The 25,040-nt window shown below is 39.7% G+C and overlaps 1 protein-coding gene across 1 annotated transcript in view; it reads left to right on the forward strand.

Annotated features, from left to right (window-relative positions):
• The first annotated feature begins 242 nt into the window (after nucleotides 1–242).
• Nucleotides 243–25,040, forward strand: part of LOC124159576 (aromatic-L-amino-acid decarboxylase-like) — a 38,302-nt gene continuing 13,504 nt past the window's right edge. Inside the window, exon 1 of the mRNA XM_046535474.1 lies at nucleotides 243–381. The gene's annotated coding sequence lies outside the window, so the exon portion shown is untranslated. The remainder of the gene's footprint in view (nucleotides 382–25,040) is intronic.

A 25,040-nucleotide genomic window follows, 5' to 3' on the forward strand; every position in this document is an offset into this window, starting at 1 on the left:
GTGGTCCACGTAGGAGCGGTGTGTGTTTGGGAAGGGGGGAGGGGGAAGATGGAGAAGGAGAGGGGTAACCAAGGTCACGCCCCCCCCCCCTCTTGTGAGGGCGCTCCGGGAAGTACCGCAGCAGCGAAGAGTGGATTCCCCGAATGATTCCGACGCCGAAAGAGGAGGGGAGGGGCGGAAGGGGGGAAGCGAGGGAGGGAGGTGGATATATAAAGACGAGGGTCGGTGGAGAGTGACGCTTCTTCGCGGAGTGCGGACGGACGCCGGTGCTGCAGCCAGGAGGGAAAGACCGCAACTACTGACGGCTGAAAAGCGTGAAGTGCGAGTGTGATCCCAGTGAGTGAGCGGCTGAAGGACGAGCGGACGAAAAGGACCCGTTCAGTGAGTGGACACATTCATTTATTCTCAACATCTCTTCCCAAGGAGATTACCGTCGTGGAGTCATCCGAAAGTGCTCGTTGAAGTTCGAAAATTCCATCATCTGCCTATACCGGGATTCGAACCCCAATGGCCCGCGTTCGTGGCAGGTGATGAACACACTCACCCAGTGATTCAACCCTAAGGTTGGCTTGGATAGGTGCGGATAGATCTCACCTTAGACTTAAGCCTCAGGCGACTGAATACCGCAGATTCAGAGTAGCGTGAGTTTTTGGGGGGGTTCCTTCCCCTCGTTTGCCCCCTCGCACTTCAAGGATTGTGTTTTGGGTTGTCCGAAGGAGCGGCCCAAGAGGAAACAAACACGCATTCGGGATGCCTGGGTTCGAATTCCTCTCTAGACAAATTCTTTTTTTCCGCGGAATAATCGCATCCTCCGCTCACGACCCTCGGTGCAAGTGCCCGCCTCGGGTATCGAAGCGAGGGCCCTTGGGTCCAAAGTGTTCTAGGAAGTCCCAGTAAAGACTGGTCAGGATAAAATCGCGTTCCCCTGAATTCCTGAAATTTCCAATGACAGCAGGTTCCATTCCTTTCCGAATAGTGGGGCTGGTATTCTCTCCAAAACTACGGCAAGATTTTCCAGACGGCATCTGAAATGCGTCGCAAGCCGTCTCACACAGTATGACTGCTGCTCAGGGAGCAAGAACAAAGGAGGACACCACGAAATAATAATTATCTTCAATAATGATCTATCGTGGAATAAACATATTCTAGAAATAACCGGTCAAGCTAATCGTAAAATGGGTTTTGTTAAAAGAATATTAGGAAAGTGCGACGACTAAGTGAGAGAAATTAGCTACTTTTCCCTCGTTAGACCACATTTGGAATACGCTGCCAGTGTTTGGGACCCTCATGAAAAAGGCTTAATAAAAGAGTTAGAACGCGTGCAAAGAAGAGCTGCCACGTATGTGAAAGGTCGTTACGACAGTCTTGTTAGTGTAATTGATAAACTCTTAGATAAACTCGGATGGGAATCTCTGTCGGACCGTAGATTGAAAAATAGACTAAACACCTTTCAGATAAATTCAAGAGCAGTGTCTTTTCTGACGAAGTTAACCATATCTTACGGACGCCAACATACTACGGAAGATCAGATCATATAAATAAAATAAGAGAGATAGATTGTAGAACAGACAGATTCAGAATGTCATTTTTTACACGATCAATAAGGGATTATAACGGCAGCAATAGAACTCGTTAATAGATTGCATGACTTGTAGTGTAGCCTACTAACCTATGTAAAACTTAATGAATGTTACTTAATTCAATTATTATTTCCAACAGCATATAGTAGTATAGTTTGATAATATACGGGACGTTTTTTGGACGGTGTGGTGTGCATGTGGGAGTCCAATTGCATGCTGCATGCTGGTGATTGATTATCCCCTGCCAAACACCCTAGAGGTGGCTCGCAGGGTATTATATAGATGTAGATGAAAGCCGTTTAATTGAAGTCGATGCTTGTGGGAAATATTTGATATCTGAGTCCCACCAAACGTGGAAATAAAGAACTCCTAATCGTGTCCGTTCGGCAAAACTAATATCTCTGATTTTATCGTTTCTTTCGAGCCAAGAAATATATTGGCGTTCGAAGACGATGTTCTCCGTATTCCTCTGAAAGATGCACTCTAATTATTCTAGCCCCAGTGACGTCGGCCCAATCCAGGAGACAGCAGGTGAATTGGTGGGAGTGTAATTATTAAGTCGATTGCGTTAAAGCCATTTACAAGTACAGGCAGTGTTTTCACTACGAAAATCGGTAAGTGAATTTCGAAGCAATGTTGTTGAATTAGTAGAAGCAATTTGCTGCTAAATTTTCGCTAAACATGCTTAATTACGGCAAAGTGAGATTTATACATCACCCTAACATGATATGTATGAATAATACGTGTAAACCATCGAAATATTGGTCGCAGTGAAGTTTTACAAAACTCGGGAAAAAAACTGATATTTCTCTACAGTCACTTTGCAATATGTCTGAGGAAAGAAAATCCAAATGCCCATTAAAGTTGGTAGGAAAACATGTGTACGAAACGGTTTTCTCGATTATCTTTGGCATTTATTGGTGAGAAGGAGGACGGCCATGACAATAGTGGATACAATACGTTGTTTATTTCATTGAATTTCTCCAACTCAAGTGAGAGATTTCTCCTATTCATTTCTTTATGTTTCCACTGATCCCTCCCCCACTCCAAAGAGTGTCAATTCCCAAAGACAGCACCCAAGTGGACCCAGAGTGCGTCCCTGCGCACCATCCCTTTACAATACATTACTCATCTGCGTCACATAACTGTCCACCAACCTTTCCAATGGCTTACGCCGTAATATTATGAAAACGCCCACCTGACGCATGGATTCACTACGAAATAGAAAAGGCTAACTCGACATTTTTAAATGAATTGTGATGGTTCGAAAAATTTCATCAGGACACCAGTTGGTGGTTTTTTTGTTTTTCGCTCAAGCGTCTCTATATGATCCTTAAATACCAAATATATTACTTAAAATGCACAAAATATAGAAAATTTGACGAAAAAAAGTCATCGCCAGAAAACGTTAAACTAGTCTTAAGTTTCGAACGCCCGCCAGGATGCGCGCGCAGCCCAGCCACAGCCAAGTGTTCAAAAAATTATCGTACCTTTGAGTATGGCAAGCGATTTTTATTTTTTCACGGATAAATCTTCATAACATTTCATTTGATGACTTTACAAAATAATTCGACGCACACATTTATACACGCTGGTTTTGCTCCGTTTTATCTGAAAAATGGCTTACAATTTTCCGTCCGCCATTATGTAACGTAAGGACTCCCAAACTAAGTTTAAAAATATTAGCCTCAACTCAATAGAACAAAGTTTAAAAAAAGAGAAAGTATCGCTTCAATAGATGATACTATTTTTTATCCCATTGCCAAAGAGTCAGCAGGTACTAATTCTGAAAGATTTCCCAAGAAAATTGAAAAACGCCGTTCTTGAAAAAGTTTTTCCATGTTTTCCGACCTGTAAGTAGACATCTGGGAAATTTACCTGCATTATCTAAATCTATATATAACTAAAATATCGAAAAATGAAAAAGCAAGAGCAATTTCCACAATTTTACATTTATTAATACAACCGGTTTCGCTTTTCAGCATCATCAGGTCTGATGATGCTGAAAATTGGAACCGGTAGTACATATTAATAAATGTAAAATTGTGGAAATTGCTCCTGCTTTTTCATTTTTCATTATGTCACGTTTCCACTCCTTCTCACCTGAAACCTCAGACTACAACTAAAATATCTATCATAAATCTTTTTATCTGCATTCGCAGTTATTTGACAAAATATACTAGTAAAACCACGATTTAAAAATCAACAACTTAAATTAACGACCACGAAACGTACTTAGATCAATAGCCGAATCAGAATGCAATGCAGGGTACTTCCCAAAACAACATAAACATCCGAAAGACTGAAAAATAAATGTGCTCGTTACTCTTGTGAGTCGAAATGAGTTGCGCCGATAAAAAAACAGCGGAAGAGTTATTTGAGAATCTCAATTTCTCAGTTTGGTAATTTTATCATTACAAATATCGCAATGGAGCATGAGGAGCTTGATGCCAAGGTCAAAGGTCTCGAGTTAAGGAATTTTGATTCGCATCTAGCCTTGATGCTATGCGTTTGACGTAAGATCGGTCAGCTCAGAGATGAATGCACGAGGTGAAAATAGGCGACCAGTGGTCAGTTTTCTTCCCATCGACAGAAATAGTTTGGAAAGCGCGAGGTGAACGTCATCTGTTTACTTCTGGGAATGCGTGAGAGGCTGTGGTGCACCACGCAGGCGATTTTCCGAGACGCAGCAAGCTAGCTCACAGATCGTTCGCTGCATTGCTCTCACTAACAGACATTGTGTCCACACATGTGCTTCAACTTATACTCAAAGAATAATCCAAATGAAAAGTACATTTCTCGAAATTTGGTTGGGAATTGGTAATCAAGAAATGCCTCTTTTGACTCAATGGCGCCATAAGTAAAGCAACAACAGGAGGTCAAATTAATTTTTCTCGAAACAAACTCGGTCGTCTATAGAGCCTCGAGGTCTAAGTGCAACAAAATCACGTCTCAACGTTGCCACTGGTGTGTATATATATATACAAATTGATCTGCTACAGAGCGCTACCCTCACTCACGATGGAAATATTTGCTCGAAACTCTCCGAACATTTCCGCCTTTTTTTTTAAATAGCTCAGAGTGAAAACGAAATTGTATTTAAAACATGGCCATAGTTCTCATGTATTGGTCATATTGCTAAACTTATTTAAAACATTGATCACATGGTGATTGTGCTAAAAGGCACGAATATTCAACGTAAGCTCAAGTAAAATCACTGTGACGAAAACAGTTGTTCCATTAGAAGATGCTACTCCAGATTACAGCTTAATGAGCAAAAATTTTCGATTAGGATGAAGCTGAAGAAGAGGGATTTAAAATTATGTTGCGATATGCGATTGCAGCTCCTGAGATCGATTTTTGAGAGAGTGAAGACTTTTTGGAGCCATCCCCTACCGAATCAAGGCCATCCAGCAAAGAACGATGCTTTGCCACTTCCGCTCGTCAAAAAAGCGAAGACATTTGTACACAGGATGTTTGGGCGTCTAGCAACATCAGCAGCTGTTGCGCAATCGTGCGTTTGGCCATCCTGAGAATGTCCTCTAAGATTCTACTCCGTTTTAATGCGTGCGATATCGCGCAACTTTGATCTTCCCTTAATTTTTATGATTCGGATGAAACTGCGATTTGGAAGAGTGATTTCATGGATTCGTCACCACTTCGCACGAGCACCACTTCATCTTCCATCGCACTCAATATTGTTTTATGCTAATTTTCCCATTTGAAACGCGTATGAGTCGATCACGCAAGCACGCACGCAACGTATTTCACTTTCTTTGTGGTGTCAGGAGTTCCCAGCCAAAGGCTGTCTACTACTTTTTTTCAATTTTTATGGTTCCGACTAGATGTGAGTCATGGCAGTTCTTTAAATTGGTTAATTAAGGGGAAGGGATATGAGAGGGAAGGAAGGCTGTTTTTGGGAGTTTATGTTTGGTTTTGTCAGGAAGGTTATAATCCCAAAGATGAGCGATTAGTTCGTTGTTTGTAATGGCAGCGACTTAGCAAATTTATAAAGTGAGCTCTTTAAACAGTGCAGCAATGGGGTGATCTTCAGGTCCTTTCGTAGGCTCCGGTTGCTGATGAACCACGGAGCGCTGACGATTCTTCGGATGATGACATTTTCAGTGGCTTGTAGAAGTTTTAAGTGGGAAGCTGCAGCGTGGAGCCAAACTGGAGATGCAGAAGTGACTAAAGGCTTGATGGTACTGGAGTAAAGTATAAGTTTTGTCTTGAGCGAGAGCGGGGAAGAAGCTTTTATAAGTGGTATTTAGCTCATTCTTACTCCTTTTGCCTATTTGGGTTTTGTGATGTGATGTGTCCAGGTTAACTTTTTGTCCATGTGGACGCCGAGATATTTTACTATTTGCTGTTTTGGAATTTTTGTTTTTCCGAAGAACAATGAGGGGCCCTCGCCAGCTTTGGGACGTCTCACAGTGGGCGAAATGCCCCAAAAGGTGGTCAAAACTAAAAATCATTGCTATATGGCCTAAAAGATGACGTTTTATATGTTTTTGAGGTTGCTGAGTGCGATTCTGAAGTCACAATTAAAAAAAAAGCAACAACTGATCCAAAATGGTGGACTTAATAATTCAAGTGAGCGGATCTTGACTCGTTCATTGTAAGAATAAAGGTTAAATAATGTGGCATATTAATTACGTTATAGAATTGAAGAAGTTAACAAAAGATGAATTATGATAAATAAATTAATTAAAGTTCAAAATAAATAAGACATAAACTATGAAATATAGGCAAAGTAAGTAGTTTTAAGTTTGCAAAAATATGAATGAATAATGGAATAACATAGATGAACAAAAAATTTATCTGGCAGTGTTTTATGAATAAAGATGAAAGGGTAGTTAAATGCGTAGCAATTAAATTCATGATACAAACAAATGTTAATTATTGCACTGACATCATCTTTGTAAGCAATGAGTTTAGGTGGAAATCAGTCACAGGCGTCTGAAGAGTTGTCGGAATATACTCCAGGAGAGGTCGATGAGGATGAGCATGAAGCTTCAGACATTGTAACACTCGGTGGAACTGTCAGAAGCAACGCCTCGTTGCTTAAGCATTGCAATTTCTTTTTTGGCAATGGCCTTTGGCTGCTTATTAACGGATCTGAAAAAACCAACAGCCTGGAAAAAACATCTTGCATATTTTTTCGGCGTGAACATTACCGTGCAAAATCTTCATGAAGCGTCTTAAAATATTTATTGCACGCCTCTTGGGCTTCTTCTGACATCTGCCCAATGGGCAATAAGGATTTTATAATTAATTCCTTTCCATGTACAAGTAGTTTATGCACCTTTGTTGGCATGTTGAACCAGGGATATAAGCGCACGAATAAACGGGCAGTTTCAATTGCATACTGTCTACATCTATTTGATGGCCGCAGGATATGACTTGCAAAATGGTATGCATACGTTTAATCAAATTTAAGTCCAAGCCAGTAATGGACGCAAAAACGCTGCTATTTTCAAAGAAACGACGAGCTGTGTTTCCGTCATTGCTACTCCCAAAACTTTGCTTTAGCCTGTCAACAATGAGGCCAAGGTGAGACCTAAATCCCTCCTGAAAATATATCTTCCTAATCTCCATTGCTGGCTTTAAACCAGGCTCTCAGACTTACCAACTTTTTATGTGCAGTCCGTTGGACAGATGTATGAAACATTCAAAGCATCGAATCCTACTATACGTACTAGTAATATGGCATGTGCATATATCCCCCGATCCGCCTAACGGTTGACAGCATTAAATACAATAGAAAGATACAATGTGTCATTTGTACAGTGAAGGAAGAAACATTGTAAATCACGGACATGAGCCCACAAACAAGTTGGGAGAAGGGTGCATGCATGGTGCACCCTCCCCGTCCCAGCACACCATCAACCGACTCCTTCCCCGTAAACCAAACAGCCGATTCACCGCGCTGAAAACCAATTAGACTCTTCCCCCAATCGTCTCCAAACCAAGCCCATATTCCTCCTAAAAAATATGAAACTACAAATTGTACTTTTCACCGGAAGATTATCGGAATCGTCGAAATATATGGATCGAGAGTATTGAAATCACAAGTGAAATTTAAAGCGTCTTTCGGTGGCTCGTAGAAAATTTTAATAGTTAATAACAAAACGTATTAACAATTTTTGAAACTTGAAAATAAATATTCTTAGTTGAATTTCATAACTAAACTTATTCGCATAAAAATATTCATGTTTTTAACGGAAACATAATGAGCGTGTAGAGTACCGACTCTGGAACCCGGCGCGTGGCCATGTGATTATCTTAATTAAATGGCTTAAACTTCGCGAGGGGCAGTTTGGGGCAGCAAATTTTTGTTTCATAACAACTATTAAATGTATAAGATTGATTATATGTTTGTTAGTACGCAGAATACGACAGAATGCTAAACTTATGACTAAATTTTTAAATAATTTTTCGAATAATATTGTATTAATTTTAGTCAAAAAAAACGTTATTACTGCCAATTTATTAACCTATAGCAATTTTTTTAAAATTTATTTAGATTGCACTTATATTGCTTGGCTAAATCCATTATACAGAACGAAAATCGCCCAGTTACACCAGCAGTAGCGTTATTATGAAGTACAAGCACTTATTCTTGCGCTGCTCAGTGGCCGTTCTTACTCACGTGGAGATCACTATCACAGTGGTTTATCAACGCGTAAACATATTCACAAGCCTTTAAAATTGTATTTTCGGACGCTTCCATTCTTCCTTTAGCCAATACAAAGTTTCAACAACCTTATATACTAAGTTCATATTTTCCTATTTTGGCCACCTTTTTGGGCATTTCGCTCACTGTGCGTCTGGAGAAAACAATGTGAGTACATTTTGTTGCATTGACGGACAGTTTCCATAGTTTTGCCCAATCCTCGTAGTCGTCGAGATGGTCTTGAAGTTTGTCGGCTGCACGTTCCGGGTTTGAAGTCGATCACGGATTTTCTAGAAATCTTAAATTTAGGAGACATGTGCCATTAGCGAGTGCTCATCATCAATCCTAAGCTCCCCTCCCTCCAATCCAACAACATTCGTCTGCTTTCGCTCACCTTGTGATCACCTGCATGCCCCATGGACTATTTCATCCGTGGCCATTCTTTCCTTCAACGGCGATTTTCATTACACCCTGGAGTCTCATGAAGTGACCGATTCAATTGTCCCACCCAATGTTTACTAATAACTCCTCTTCTAAACTTCCGCATAACTCGCATTATCTATCCATTTGATCTGCATCACCACATTCCGAAAACTTCCAGCCTTGAAATCGGGTATCATAAGTTGTTATCAATTTATTTCAATTTTCAAATTTCAATTATTTTAGGGGAGCATGGTAACAAATTGGGTAGAGCACCTGGCTGCTGAGGGGTCCCTGGTTCGAATACCGGTTCAAGCCTTCGGACATTTCAAAGCAAAATCCTCGAATAGCGAGGTGGCAAATAAGGGAGAGGCTCTCCCCACTTCTACTACTATGTGTGATAACCACTCGCCTGCGGCACTACCCTCACCCATCCAAACTGACCTTCTGGTTGAGTCACTTCGGCTTCAACTGCTCTCATAGCGAACGCCATTCCGTGGAATTGATTTCAGCGCCTTACACCACACTTCGATATCTCCACTTCACTTTTCGAGCGCGAAGCTTAAAACAATGGAATGTCGGTTGCTAAGTAACCGCTTCGCACGGGAGCTGTTGATGCCAGTTCCGCCATGGCTGACTCCCAAGCATCATCTGAAATGGCAACGTACTCTAAATTAGTGCGTGAGGATAGTGGTAGGGGGAGTGGCATGAGGAATAAAAAGAGCCGTGTGCGATGCACCTAATCCTTCTACCGAGACGCAACCTCATCCGATGAGAAATTCATTGTAATTGCGTCATCTAATGAAATGCGTTCATTTAATTTATGGAGATTCGGCGTAGTTGGACCCCCTGGTCGGCGCACGATAAACTTTTTTGAAAAATATGTAAAATTACTGCAAAAATACAATTTTAATACATAATTTTATTTATACTTACACCACAAAGAAATAATTAATAAGATTTATAATTTTACAGAAAAAAAAACAATTAATTTGACTTCGATTTTGGACGATGAAACCTCCTTTCATACACCAAGCTAACACATACTTTTGACCGTATACAGGCAACAATGCGAAATATCCGCTAGAATATTTCACCTCTTTCAAAAAACATTCATCCAAATTCTTCTTATAATCCACAGATTCCATCGAAATCATGCTCGAACGTTTTATAAATGGGTCACTTCGATTATAAATCCGGGATTTGTTCAACCGGAGATTCTTCTCAAGATGAGCGATTTCTTCTCCTCACTTGGGCAGGCAGAGGTAACAGCATAAGGGCGTACCCAGGATCATAACTAGGGGGAGGGGCAAGCCATGGTCTAGGGGGGGAGGCAAGCCATGGTCTAGGAGTGGGGGGGGGCAAACCAAGTTGTGACATTAGTTTATGTGAATATTTCCTTGAAAAAAAGTTTTATTTTAGTTACCTATCTTATACTAATACATTTTTTGTGCGTTTAAAGAATTTTTTTTTGAATGCTTTCGTTTCAATTCAGTACTGATTTTGCTTAAAGAGCTTCTAGGGGGGGAAGCTGCCCCCCCTCCCCTGCCCCTCGCTGGGTACGATTATGGAACAGCATTCAGTTGCTAACACTCTAGTGTTTTGGGACCACAAGTAAAATCATTTCGATTGGTAGTAGGTCACCCAAATGATGGCGCAATGTCCAAAATATCTACTTAACTGGAATTCTTTTTAAAATGTCTAAGTAGGTGACTCTGCCATACACCGTTGGAGGACTTTTATTTCGATTGCAACAGAACGAGGAGCGCGCGAATACTTTTCATCCCAGTTACTTCCACGAAGAGTGCATGACAAACGCTCTCGACTAGGAAGTGGGTTGCCCGAACGCCTAACGCACCGCCGAATCGCGAGACGCTAATTCACGGCGCTAACTGCCGCGCACGCTAACCTTGATTAACGACCGCGCCTTCGATGCACAAGATTCCGCGTGAGTTCGAGGCCTCGAACGAGGGCATTGCGCCGTCGGTAAGTTACAAGTGCTCCGCACCTCGTCACAACCGCTTTCGATCGTTACACGTCAGCGACGCTTTAACGGACCAGGGGCGCAGCTAGGAATTAAGGCTAGGGGGGGCACAACTAATACTGGGGCGTTTGGGAGTATAGCATACCCGCCAGGGAAAGCTGGAGGTGCGGGGCCCTCCCCAGTAAAAATTAACATAAATGGTTCAAAATGGGGAGTTTTACGGCCTTCTGAGGGGTATTTTTATAATCCTGAAATTATTCTATTAGTAATATTAATCCAATCAAGTAAAATGGATTAAACTTGAAAATTTCTCTGAGCTCAGGAGGGGGGTTTTATCCCCCAAAACTCCCCCCTCGCTGCGCTACTACAACGGACGACTCGTTCATCGTCATCAGGGTGAAAAAATAAGGTTTCAGTAACCGAAAAACGTGTAAATGTAGCACTGTATAAACAGTCACTACAATCAGGTTACTCATTCACTCACCCTGATGATAGGTGCGATGAAGCGATACGTGTTTCCCCAATTTATGCAGCATAGCATTTTCACTCGCGATGAATAGCATTGGAAAGTGATGGTTTGAATAGTTTATATCAACATTTTAAAAATCGGTAAACAGACCTAATTAAATCTTAAATTATCCTGCGAAATTAGGATCGCTCTGCCGTAAGCGACGCGAGTGGTGACATTTTTAAACCAATCTAAATGTTGGTGGGTGATGGCACACTTGGTATGAGAATGGAGAATCCTTATCTTAATATTCGTGGAAGAACTATTCGAGGAAAACGAACAAGGGCAGAGCGCTGAGAGGAGTTTCCTATTCCGCACGCTGGAGCAGTTAATTTCGTAGAATGGCATTCGAAGAAAAAACGAAGGCCACGCTTAATTAATAACTATAGCCATTAATTGGAGAATGCTATCAAAGCTATCGCGTGCATCATTAGCCAGTAATTCGGTCTTAACCCACTTAAGTCACGACCAATTTCACCTCCCATCCCCAAGGCAATCCCCACGATGAAGAATTTCGCAATTACCAATGAGAATATTAATCTTGTGAATTACTTTGACCTTAAAACCGTCATTTCCCTCGAGAAAAGACTTCCCTCCCCCTCCATAGGCATAGGCGGATTTTGGGGGGGGGGGACGGGGGCACGTGCCCCCCCCCCCCAGAACCTTAAAAAATACGGAAGATTTTAATAAAGTCCCATTATCATTACGTTTGTTTTGTATTACGAGGTAACCTTGTGCCCCTCCCCAAGAACAAAATCCTGGACACGGCCTTGGTTGTGTCCCCCCCCCCCCCCCCCCCCAGAAAGCAATCCTGGATCCGCCCCTGTCCATAGAGGTCATCCCGATGCAAATAGCTGTTCGAACGGTTTCTTTCTTTTATCAGAGCCACCTTTTTTAATCCTTGCACCATCGCCTCACAGGAGGGATTTTTGATTAACCTTTCGTAAAAACATAGAAAAAGTTTAATCGAAATATTATCCTAATCAAACACGGGAAAACATTTCTCTACTAACCTCGGGTGAAAAAGCTTTTCTCCTAAATCTACCCAAATGCAAGTTGCCTCAATAGGCGTATAGCGGGGAATGGGAGAGGGTATGACAAGAAAACTACGTTATGATTGGAGAGATCCTTAATGCTGACTGTGAGTCCCATCTATTGCATTATTTATTAAATTATTACCGAATATTTAGGTAACGCTATACGATTATCTACTCGTAGTAATCGCGGCACTCCTTTTTTATAAATTTCTCTCTGGTATACATACTACACGTGAATCAAATTCATTATGATTGAAATTTGAAAATTCATAGCTTCAGAATCAATTACTTCCTACAATTTGATTGTAATGGATGGTTCTCGTACTTCATCTATAAGACACTATAATTGTTGAGATGCCACTTCATCGGGCAAAATATCTCTCTCATTTTACGCTACACATTACGAGAATGATAAACCATGAGGGACAGTGGCGCCGACTCCATGGGGCTTGAGGGGGCCCGAGCCCCCTCAAAAATTCGTTATGGTTGCGAGGAAAAAATGTGTCAGGCTTGTAGATTTTCCCTGGAATGTCCAGATATTGCGATTCGAGTTAACAGGGTTCTAATGTTGATCATATGACTCTTCTGAAATGCTTACAAAACTTAAAACTCACTACCTATAAAACTTCCCGGGCGAAGATCCCCGGTTGGGCCCCCCCAATTTTTTTCGTAAGTAGGCATCCCTGATGAGGGAGGTTATGTGTGCGATACGTTTCCTACCAATGAATTTAGTCTCCAACACGAATTAACACGAAGAAAAATCCCGTAAAATGAATGAGTGTAAAATAAAAATATGAAAATTAATTTGTTAAAATAGATAGCTTTTGCCAATTTCTCACTCTGGGTTTCCAAAATAAAAATTACATTTAATACTAGATTTTTCGGGTTTCCAAGGTTATTTTTGTGCCGATTGAAGATCTAGTGTGGGTGCTATGGCAACCACTGTAGAAACGCCAATGATGGTGGTCTCATGACAATAATTTGTTAAGCAGGCGAGGAATTGATTAAGGCTATAGTTTAGAAGTAGATGCATCAGTTTTTAGTCTGAATGTATCTTTTCTGCAGGTTGAAAACCTTCCCGTTCCGAAATCGAGGCGGATTGAAGTGTTGCAACTGCTACTGTTGCTTTCCCGGCGTTATCGCCCGTAGTGGAGTGCTGTGGGGCGGAAGTGACTCTTCCCCATCCCCACAAACCATGCCTCCTCTTCTTCCGTTTCAGAGAGAGAGAAATGCCCCGTTTACACCACGATCGTCGCGACGTTGATCGCTACTACTGCACGTTTACACGTCTAAAAGTTACCATCGTAACTCAGTGCTGCCCTCGTTGTGGAATTGTGTCAGATAACAACTGACGACGACACTGCGTGAGAAAATAGAAATCCTGGAAATTAAGAAGCAAAAGAATATTAATGTTTTCATGTTTTAAAACTGAAGCTAGACCGAACTGTCGGTAAAACGTTAAAGAATGTAGGTTTCTTTATGGGAATCTGTCCAAAGTTTAGCATTATTCATGCGGTTAATACGGTAGATATGTCTCCTTGCTACGTTCCAAATTGTAATATTTTGCTAACTGGTCACTTTATTATAATATCGACTCAATCCGGATTTAACGTGTCCAAAATAATTTTTTCAAATTAAATAATTACGATTTATTAATCTCTTTGTCTGATTACAACACTTCATATATTCTTTCCCTAGTTAGTTTGAAATTTCTTGCACGACCAAGGATCCTCCAACAAAGGCATATTCCTCTACAAAATTATCAATTAATATTTAGATTGTTCCTATCTCCTTTATTAGTAACTTTAAATGGATCCCGTCATAGCTATATAAATCCCCACCTGCTTGTTTTTAATTACCATAGAGCAAATTATTCCTTCAACTCCCAGCTATGATGAGATAAAACTAAAACTAGTCATAACAGTCCGTGAAGTCTTTAGGAAACTATATTCTTCGAGAGAATATGTCAAAACATTCAAGAATGTTCACGTATTAAAGACAGTACATATTGCTGTTATAATTTAACTAGAAAAGGCTTTGATTCGGCACAAGTATTGATATCTCCACGTCCTCATCTAAATGTTATGGTTATTTCTGGCGAATTTTATTGTGAAGTCCTTTATACAATGATTTAATTGGTTAACATTTTGTGTATGTTTGTTATTTTCCATCATCTGTGAAGTATAATGTAAGGATACATGGGTATGGGTTAACCTGTAAATAAAGAAATGCATAAAACTGGTATAGTATAGAATATCCGATATCATTTGGTAAATAGAACATCAGAAAAAACTTTCCCATCACGTCCTTCCATTACCTGCTCAATAATGTCTTCATTCGTTGCCATATATCTTTGATATATTAGAGTTATTTATGAAATATCAATTACTGTATCAAGATTGCAACGGCGCGAAAGAATCGTATATGCATCGATCTTCATTTCGATCTCTTTTTTCTTGGCACACTAGCGCTAACCATCGTAAGTTCGGCAGTGTTAGGTACTAAGGCCTACGATGGTAACTCTGCGCGTCTACACGACGTTTTGAGGTTACGATCGTACGGATCAACGTCCCGACGATCGTTGTGTAAACGGGGCAAAAGAGTGGGATTCCCCGTCGAAGGAGCGACTCGGGTAGTTTGACGGTCGGTCGCAGGGAGGCGGGGCCGGGAAAAGCCCTCTCGTGAGAGACTTGGGCAACTAATCACGAGACGTGACTCGCGTGATACCACGTTTACACAACGATCGCATCGACGTTGATCGGAACTACGGCACGTTTACACGTGTAAAAGTTACCATCGTAACTCAGTGCTGCCCTAGTTGTGGAATTGTGTCAAATAACAACTGACGACGGGACTGCGTGAGAAAATTGAAATCCTGGAAATTAAGAGGCAAAATAATTTCAATGTTTTCATATGCTAAAACTAAAGCTACACCGAGCTGTTGGTAAAAATTTAAAGAATGTAGGATTCATAATGAGAATCTGTCCAAAATTTAACAATATTCATGCGATAAGGACAGTAGATTTATCGCTTTGCTACGTCCCAAACTAGAATTTATTGTTAACTGGTCACCTTATTATAATATCGACTTAATCCGGCTTGAACGCGTCCAAAATAAATTTCTCAAATTAAATAATTACGATTTAGGAATGTCTTTGTCTGATTGCAACACTTTATATTTTCAATCCCTTGTCAATTTGAAAACCCTTGCACGACACACGATCCTCCAACAATGCCCTATTCCTCTACAAAATTATCAATTCGTATTTAGGTTGTTCCTATCACCTTTATTAGTAAATTTTGATGGATCCCGTCATAACTAATCAAATCCTCACCTGCTTGTTTTTAATTACCATACAGCAAATTATGTCTTAAACTCCCAGCTATCCAGAATGATGAGGTATAACTAAAACTAGTCGTAACAGTCCGTGAAGCCTTTTGAGAATCTAGATTCTTCGAGTGAATATGTCAAAAAATTTAAGAATATTCACGCATTAAAGACAGTACATATTGCTCTTATTATTTAACTAGAAAAGGCTTCGATTTCGGCTTAATTCGGCACAAGTATTGATTTCTCCATGTCTTCATCTAAATGTTATAGTTATTTGTTGCGAATTTTATCGTGAAATCCTGTATACAAAGATTTTAATCGGTTAATATTTTGTGTGTGTTTGTTATTTTCCATCATTTGTGAAGTAAAATGTAAGGATGCATGGTTATGGGTTAACCTGTAAATAAAGAAATACGTAAAATTGGTATAGTAATAGAATATCCGATATCATTTGCTAAATAGAACATCCGAAAAAACTTTCCCCTTACGTCTTCCATTACCTGCCTAATAATGTCTTCAATCGTTGCCATATATATTTGATATACCCTATTAGAGTTATTTATGAAACACAAATTATCGTATCAAGATTGCAACGGCGCGAAAGAATCGTACATACATCGATCTTCATTTCCTCTTTTTTCTTGGCGCACTAGCGCTAACCATCGTAAGTTCGGCAGTGTTAGGTACTAAGGCCTACGATGGTAACTCTGCGCGTTTACACGACGTTTTGAGGTTACGCGCGTACGGATCAACGCAGTGGCGGATACAGAAAAAACTCAAGGGGGGGGCGCAACATATCTCGAGTTGTCTTTACTTTTATCGTAATAAAAGATGATCAAGTCACAGGCAAAGTATATGAAAATTTATTTAAAGTGATAATAAACATGTAAAAGACAAAGCCATCTTATGATATAAAAAGTTACAATTGTGGTTTTGCAATGTTCGGCAATACAGGCGGACCCGCAAGGGGGGGGCGCGCGCCCCCTGCGCCCCCCATCTGTATCCGCCACTGGATCAACGTCGATACGATCGTAGTGTAAACGGGGTAGGACACTATGGATGATCTAGCCATTAGATGGAAGACCACGCTTCTTCTTCTTCTTCCTTCCAGGATTAGGCTACTAAGCCTGTTCCGGCTCCACATCACCATCTTTTCCTTGGTCTTCCTATACTTCTCTTGCCAAATGGTTGATATTCCATTGCTTGCTTTGGAAGTCTTTCATTTGGCATTCGAAGTAAATGTTCTTTCCATCTATGTTTGTATTCTTTTAATTTGTCAGTGACCGCTTGGACACCCAGTTCATCTCTTATTTGAGTGTTTCTTATTTTATCCAATATTGTGCAACCTTTAACTGATCTTAAAAATTTCATTTCAGACGATTCTATCTGCCTTAATTCCTTCTTTTTTGTTACCCAACATTCTGATCCGTAGAGTACAGTAGGGACTGCCATCACTTTGTAAAATTTTATTTGTGTTTCTTTTCTTGTTTTGTTCTTCAGAGTTCTTCTGATAGTGCCACATATTCTCTGGAAAGTGTTAACCTTATTCATAATATCTTTTTCCTCGTCATATGTTATGTCGCATCCTAAGTACTGGAAGTGCGACACTTGCTCCAGGACTTGATCCTCAATAACAATTTTTGTTCTTATCGGGTTGCTTCCTAAAAATGCCATAGTCTTTGTTTTGTTTTTTGAAATTCTCAGGTTGTATAGCTTGCTCAACTCGTGTAGTCTGTGTACTGCCATCTGGAGTTTGTCCTCTTTATCTTGTATTATAACCTGATCGTCAGCAAACAGCATCGTATTTAAGTATTGAGATGGTCCTATTTCTATGCCTGGTGATACATTATTCTCTTTCCACATTCTTAGAACGTCATCTATGTATAGATTAAACAAGGTTGGGGATAGGCTGCAACCCTGTCTAACTCCTCGGTTAATGATAATTTCTTGGGTGATCTGTTTCCCTGTGTCAATTACAATTCTGGTGTCTCTGTATAGACTCTGGGAAGCTTTTATCAGATGTCTAGGAAACCCTCTTTTCTGCATAACTGACCATAACGTTTCTCTATTTACACGATCGAATGCTTTTTCAAAATCTATGAATGCCAGATGCGTTTCCAGATTGAACTCTCTTCGTTTTTGAATTATTTGTTTTAAAGTAAAAACATCGTCGATGCAAGATCTTCCTTTCCTAAATCCAGCCTGTTCTTCTAATAAAATGGTATCAGAGATAGCTTGTAGTCTAGCATTGATTATTCTACTGTAAATTTTGTATGCAGTATTTAGTAGGCTTATACCTCTGTAATTCTCTGGATTATTTCTTTTTCCTTTTTTAAACAATGAAACAACCTTCGCCACATTCCAATCCTTTGGGATTTCAAGCTTTTTCCAACACATGTTGTATAGATTGAGGATTCTCATTTGTAGGGATGTACCTCCATATTTTATCAGCTCTGATTCAATTCCATCTATGCCAGCAGCTTTCCTATTTTTTGTCTTCTTCAGAGCACATTCTAGTTCTTTCAAGTCAATAGGGTCTACTCCTATTGTTTCCTCTGGAGTGTTGATCGTATCATCTAATGTTGGATCATACCATAATCTCCTATAGTGTTCTATCCATTCTTCCTTCGGTACTGGGGCGGCTCTAGGATTTCCTTGAGGGGGGGGCGCGACGGGCTGCTTACCCCTCCCCCCTCCCCCCACTCTCTCCCTCTCTCTCTGTATATATATATAAAAGCGCAACTGGTAGAGCACCTGGCCGGCAACCATGAGGTTCTGGGTTCGAGTCCCAGTCAGGCCGCATTTTTACCCTCTTATTTCTGGCTTTCTTCCATCTGCCACAGCACCGTTGTCCTCGTCCTTTTTCTATTACATGTTCCTATCCCTTTCTTTCCTTACCTGTGAATTTATTTGTATATATGTATATACTACTCCATTCATTCACACGGTGCCTTAAGCGCAAACATACAAATAAATTCAGAGGTAAGGAGAGAAAGGGATAGGAACATATAATGGAAAAAGGACGAGGACAACGGTGCTGTGGTAGATGGAAAAAAGCCAGAAATCGGTGTGACGACGGTGATGAGACGTTCGTGTTTACATTGGGAACGACTCTCGGACAACAATGGAAGTAGCATTAAAAGTACTACGAGTTTCGTTCAAAGGTAAAAAGTAATCAAAGGTAAAAAATAATCATTAACCAGATGATGTGGCATACAAGTGTCAAATTAAGATAGGAGTTTCGGCATTATAGTTGATAAAGAATGAAGCAATTGGTACAAATTGTTTGATTTTAATGAGCGAATTACACCGAATACACCGAGAAAATTGCAAAAACCCGTGTTATTTTATGGAAAAAGTTGTAGAAGTAATTTCCGATTTACGTATGGAATTTCAAACGATATGCATATTTTTCGTTCCAAGCGGGAGACACAAGCTTTGAATAGACGTTCGAATCGTAGATTTCGATGGAGAGTTGAGGGAAACAGGGCGAGAAAAAAAACGCCGTGCAATCTTATGGGAAAATTGTGAATATAATTTACGGCTCATGTATTATTTATGCACTTTCAATCATGATACTTATCAGTATGAGAAGCTTCGATAAAATTTTATGCATCATAATAAGAATTCACATCTTCTATTTTTCTGACTAGCAAACCGATTGATTACATTGTCAGAATTAATGTTTATGTTTCTGTGAATATATAACAACGCCAACCCAGTCAATCGATCTTCATTCATCCTTGTTCTGAGCCAAGTTTTCAGTCTTCTCAAATCTGAAAAGCTCCGTTCAGCCGTAGCAGCAGAAATGGGTAGGGTCACCAAAGTTTGATACAGGATTTTCAACAGAGGATAATCATTTTCATCACATTTCATGTAAAGTTCCATGGCAGTTTTCATTGATTTCATGTCATTAAATTCCGGACTTTTTTTTCAAAAAAGTGATCTCATTATCAAATTCCGTTAACATTGTACTCTTTGTTCAATAACGGCGCATATTTATCTCATATTTTTTCAAGCATGCTTTCTAACGAGTCCGAATTTTTTATTTCCATGAAAATAGCTGGGATTCAGGCAGCAGGCTTAGTATATTCAACTTGAAGCACTATTGACTCTCCAGCAAATCTGTCCTTGATATCCGTATTTACGTAATCTAAGATGGGAATATAGATGATTTTTTTCCCAATACGCGCTTATATCATATTCATCATTGGTAGCCGGGTAATTTGCTCGGTTCTTTTACCGATTGGCTGCACGTGGAATGTGGATTTGAGTGTCCATTTCCTCCATAATTGTCTTAGCCTTTGCAAAAATTCCAGAGAAAATTTTATAAGAGTTCGTCCGCTTATCCTTTAGTACTTCAAAAGTTTGGTCAACTTTTTTTTAGCTCGAAAAACATCTACAGTCTCATTTTGCAAATATCTGCTTAAGATATAAGTTGCACTCAAAACATCACTCAGACTATATACAGTTATAATGAATTCACAATTACAAATTGATAACAATAAATATTTTCCTTTAGTTGCCGTTTTATAATCATCCCACTTTGACACTTTTTCGAGAGCTTTGGCAATATCAGGTAAGTCGTCTCTAAAAGTTACAATAGCTTTATGCCTTTCTACCCATCTAGTATCGCAGTTACCAGTCATTTGATGACCTAAGATATCAACAACGGTTTTATTACGTTTACTTGATGCTTTAAAAAGTCGCGGGAAGAGATATAGAATCTTGTTCCTTTGAATCATTTTCTAGCCGAGGCTTCTTCCTTATTAGCCACCTATCCATTTTGCATATCTATGCAAATAAACTTAAATCTACGCGTACACAAAGAAAGAGAAATCAGTTTGATGACATAAAAAAAGAATACAACCCCAACACGAATGAAACTGTCCAAGCTCACGTGTGATTGATGAATTACTCCAACCGTTTCAGAGAGAAAGTCTTTAGAATGTGTGGTCAGAGGAAATCTTCAACAATTTTGCTCGTAATTGTACAGAGCTCCAACTTCAAACAGCAGGCCAGCAAAACATACCTGCGCTCCACCTTTGTGCTACTTGACCGTGCACACGAGTGGAAACGATCGATGAATCTCTTGTCGGAGTTGCAGACTTTCAAATTCGAATCATAGATCTGGCAAGATCTAAGGAATATATAGTTGCAGAAATTTTCTACAAAGAAAATAAACTTGCCTGCCGATAGTGAAACAAATTATTCGGAACATCTCAACTTCGAGAAAAACTCTTTCTGGCTATAGGAAGGAAGAATGTATGTACTGTGGAATTTGGCCACATCCGCTGCGCTGGGGGTGACTTTGGCCACATGCGCTTCGGTAGGTAGGTAAGAGGAGATTGCAAGCAGCAAAAAAAATCCTTCAGTGACCGCCCAGGGGGGGGCGCGCGCCCCCCGCGCCCCCCGGCTGGAGCCGCCCCTGCTTCGGTATAACATTTAGTTGGGCAGTTCTTTCTCTGATTTGTTAAGTTGTTTCATCAGTTTATATGCTATTTCTTGCCTACCATGAATATCCTCCTCTACTCCACTTGTAAATCTATCCCATGATATCATATGTGCATTCCTTATTATTGCTTTCGTGCGGTTTCTGACCCTGTGATATTTTTCTTTCGTTTCCTCTGTTTTTCTCTGTAGGTATTCTCTGTATGCTTTGTTTTTATTTTCGATGGCCTGTGCTATCTCTTCGCTCCAGATTTTTAAGCCTCTTTTCCGTTTCTTTTTATTTCTGGTGCCCAAAACTTCATTAGCTATTTGTAAAATAGCTTTCTTAAGATTTTCCCATTCCTTATTGATGTCATGTTCTGGTTTTATCTGTTCGAGCAGTTGTGTAATCCTGTGTTGGTACAGTTTTCGAATACTACTCTCTTTCAAAAGGTATGTTTTGAAGATTTTCTTTACTTGACATTGTTTATTTTCCGTATTATGCTTTTTCCACCTTGCCCTTAGTTGTATTTTTGCCTTAACAAGGAAATGATCGGTGCATATATTTGCTCCTCTATATACATGTGTATCAGTTATCCTCAAGGCTAATTTTCGGTTAACAATTATGTAATCAATTAGGGATCGGTGACCCCTGGCTGACCAGGTGAATTTATTGATATCTTTTTTCTTGAAAAATGTGTTTGTTACTTTTAATTCGTTGAAAGTTATAAATTCTCTTAATTTACTTCCATTTTGGTTCAGATGGTCTTCTCCATGTACTCCAATCAATTGTGGAATTGGCTCTTTCCCAATTCTAGCGTTAAGATCACCAGCTATTATTAAGTAGTCCCTGTTATTTAACTTCCCTATTTCTTTTTGCAGTTGCTCATAGAAAATCTCCGTTTCTTCCTTTTTCCCATCTTCAGGTGCATATGTTCCAAGTATTGTTAAATAACCCCTATCAAATTTGAGTCGCACCGTTATTATTCTTTCGTTCATGAAAGTGTATTCCCTGATATTATTTTTCCATTTTTTGTCTATTAAAACACTCACTCCACAACGTGCTCTTATATTCTGATCAACTCCACTGTATATCATTACGTAATCTTCCAAGTCTTTTGTCCCTTTGAGTTTCTTCTTTGTTTCAGTGATGACCGCCATATTCACTTTGTATTCTTTAAGGGTGTTGTTAAGTTCTAACTCGTGATTGCCTAAGCCTTGTACATTCCATGTGGCTATGTTTAATATATCCGTTATACCCGTATTCATGTCCTTACTTTTGCCTAGTCGTCTGTTGAATCCTAACCTATTCCGAGGCTCTCTGTGAAGCTTATGAGTTAAAGAGGGTTTTACATGGGCAGGTTACCGGCCTGTCGCACAACCCCCAACCTGGAGGACCAGTGGGCTACACTTAGTCAGTCCCCTACCCTTCGACCTGTCTGGCTTGGGTGGCCCTACCAGGAGCATACGCTCCCGCCAGCTTAGCTCTCCGGGTCATTGGGGCACTCAAACCTCTCCACCACGATAAGGTGGTAGCCCTGGGAGAGGCAAGGTGGTAGCCCTGGGAAGACCACGCTGTTAGAGCCATTTACTATAGTCAGCCAATCGGTAATGACCAGCATACCGGTTTGAAATAAATGTGGTTAACTAGATGAGATGGGAATTATAAGGGGGCGGTATTGGAGGCATATCTTCCTTACAGGGCTCCTCCCCCGGAAATTTTTAGGAAATTGCATTCCCGGAAACAGATTTCGACATTTTTCTAGCTCTTACAAACTAGATCATAATTAATTTTAAAAATAATGTTTTCGTTAGAAACAATACGATGAAAAGTGAGAATTTTGCAGTTTATGATATTTAATAATGAATATTATTTTTATTATCTATTAATTGAATTTTTTCCTTGGAATTGCACTGAAGCATAAAAAACTAAAATAACCCTTTCGTGTAACCCTTTCAAAAAAACTTTATCTTCTCCTGACACATTTATTTCATTTATTACATTTATATATTATTTTCACGGTGAGTTTTTTGTAAATGATCACCAAATGAAAACGTAGAATATTATAATTGCACAAAATAATTGTTTCGTGTAATCTGAGTCTTTCTTATTGCACCTTTCATATACCTACGTAGTACGTCCCAGATGCAGACGCTGTGGGTGCCCTCTGAGCTCGGGCCCTCAGCGATTGCCGACACTGGATTTATATTCACATTCACGCATAGAGAAAGTAATTTCATCTCATTATCTGCCACGGTTGCTCAGTTATGAGAATTCGTATTCATAGTTTTTAGCGTGAATATCCCTAGCACACGGATTTACATCTTTAAATAATCGCAGGTGTTAATGCACATAATTCCAGTGGAATAAATATCATCATACGTGCTCTCAGGAATCAATATTATATTTTCAATCGTTTCTATCGATGTCGTACGAATTGGCATGTAAAAACCCTGAATTTTATACCTGCTTGGTGTCATTGTGCAAAAACTGCGACAAAGCACATTAAACGCATTTGAAGAAACGGGATTGGTGCATCATAGAGGCGATTTACGTTGATATAAAACATGAGCTACATGCTTAACGGATTCATCATCTTCTAAAAAATGACAGTGAATTAGGAATTCAAATTAAATGTCATTTCATGGAGGACGAGTAAAAATGCCTTCTACTGGAATAACCCTTTCGTCAGAAAACATGTTTCAACAGTACCGTAAGTCTCAGATGGTAGTCATTATTTGAAGATGATGATTGGGTACCTCCCGTCTAAACATTATGTATTTTGGTGTGTTAACTGCAATATTTTATTATGCAATTACAATATTTTATTTTGTTGGTATTACTTCAGTTTGCTGATATATCTTTAGTCCCTAAACAACATAGGGGCTGCACATCACAGAACTTGCGCTTTGTTGACGAAGTTATTCAATATATTTTATTCAATACTCTTGGAGCGCACAGTGATAACTGTAGTAATAGGTACACTTACAATCTGCAAAATGATGCCTTACGTCAATTATAGCTTTCCAATCTGGGTGGCGATAACAGCAATAAAACCGGGGGTTGATGAATTTCATCTATATCTACATTATACCCTGCGAGCCACCTCTAGGGTGTTTGGCAGGGGGTAATCAATCACCAGCATGCAGAATGCATTTGAACTCCCACATGCACACCACACCGTCCAAAAAACGTCCCGTATACTAACAAACTAAACTACCATATGCTGTTAGAAATAATAATAGAATTAAGAAACATGCATTAATTTTTACATAGGTTAGTAGGCTACACTACAAGTCATGCAATCTATTTACGAGTTCTATTGCTGCCGTTAAGATCTCTTATTGGTCGTGGAAAAAATGACATTCGGAATCTGTCTGTTCTACAATCTATCTCTCTTATTTTATTTATATGATCTGATCTTCCGTAGTATGTTGGCGTCCGTAAGATATGGTTAACTTCGTCAGAAAAAACACTGCTCTTGAATTTATCTAAAATGTTTAGTCTATTTTTCAATCTACGGTCCGACAGAGATTCCCATCCGAGTTTATCTAAGAGGTCAGTTACACTAACAAGACTATCGTAACGACCTTTCACATACCTGGCAGCTCTTCTTTGCACGCGTTCTAACTCTGTAATTAAGTCTTTTTCATGAGGGTCCCAAACACCGGCATCGTATTCCAAATGTGGTCTAACGAGGGAAAAGTAGCTAATTTCTCTCACTTTGTCGTCGCACTTTCCTAATATTCTTTTAATAAAACCCATTTTACGATTAGCTTGATCGGTTATTTCTCGAATATGTTTATTCCACGATAGATCATTATTGAGTCTAACTCCTAGATATTTCACGGATTCAACAGTCTCTAATTGGGTACCCCGAATTATATAGCTACGTTGTAGGGAGTTGTTCTTCCTCCAGAAATTCATTACGACGCATTTTTTTTCAAATTTAATTCTAACTGCCAAGCATCACACCAAGCTAGGATAGCAGCAAGGTCTTTCGTTAGTTCATCTATATATTTGCTGGAACGGATTTCTCTGTAAACTACAGCGTCGTCTGCAAATAATCGTAA

The sequence above is a fragment of the Ischnura elegans genome, chromosome 5 (assembly GCF_921293095.1).
Source record: "Ischnura elegans chromosome 5, ioIscEleg1.1, whole genome shotgun sequence".
In the NCBI taxonomy this organism is placed as follows: Eukaryota; Metazoa; Arthropoda; class Insecta; order Odonata; family Coenagrionidae; genus Ischnura; species Ischnura elegans.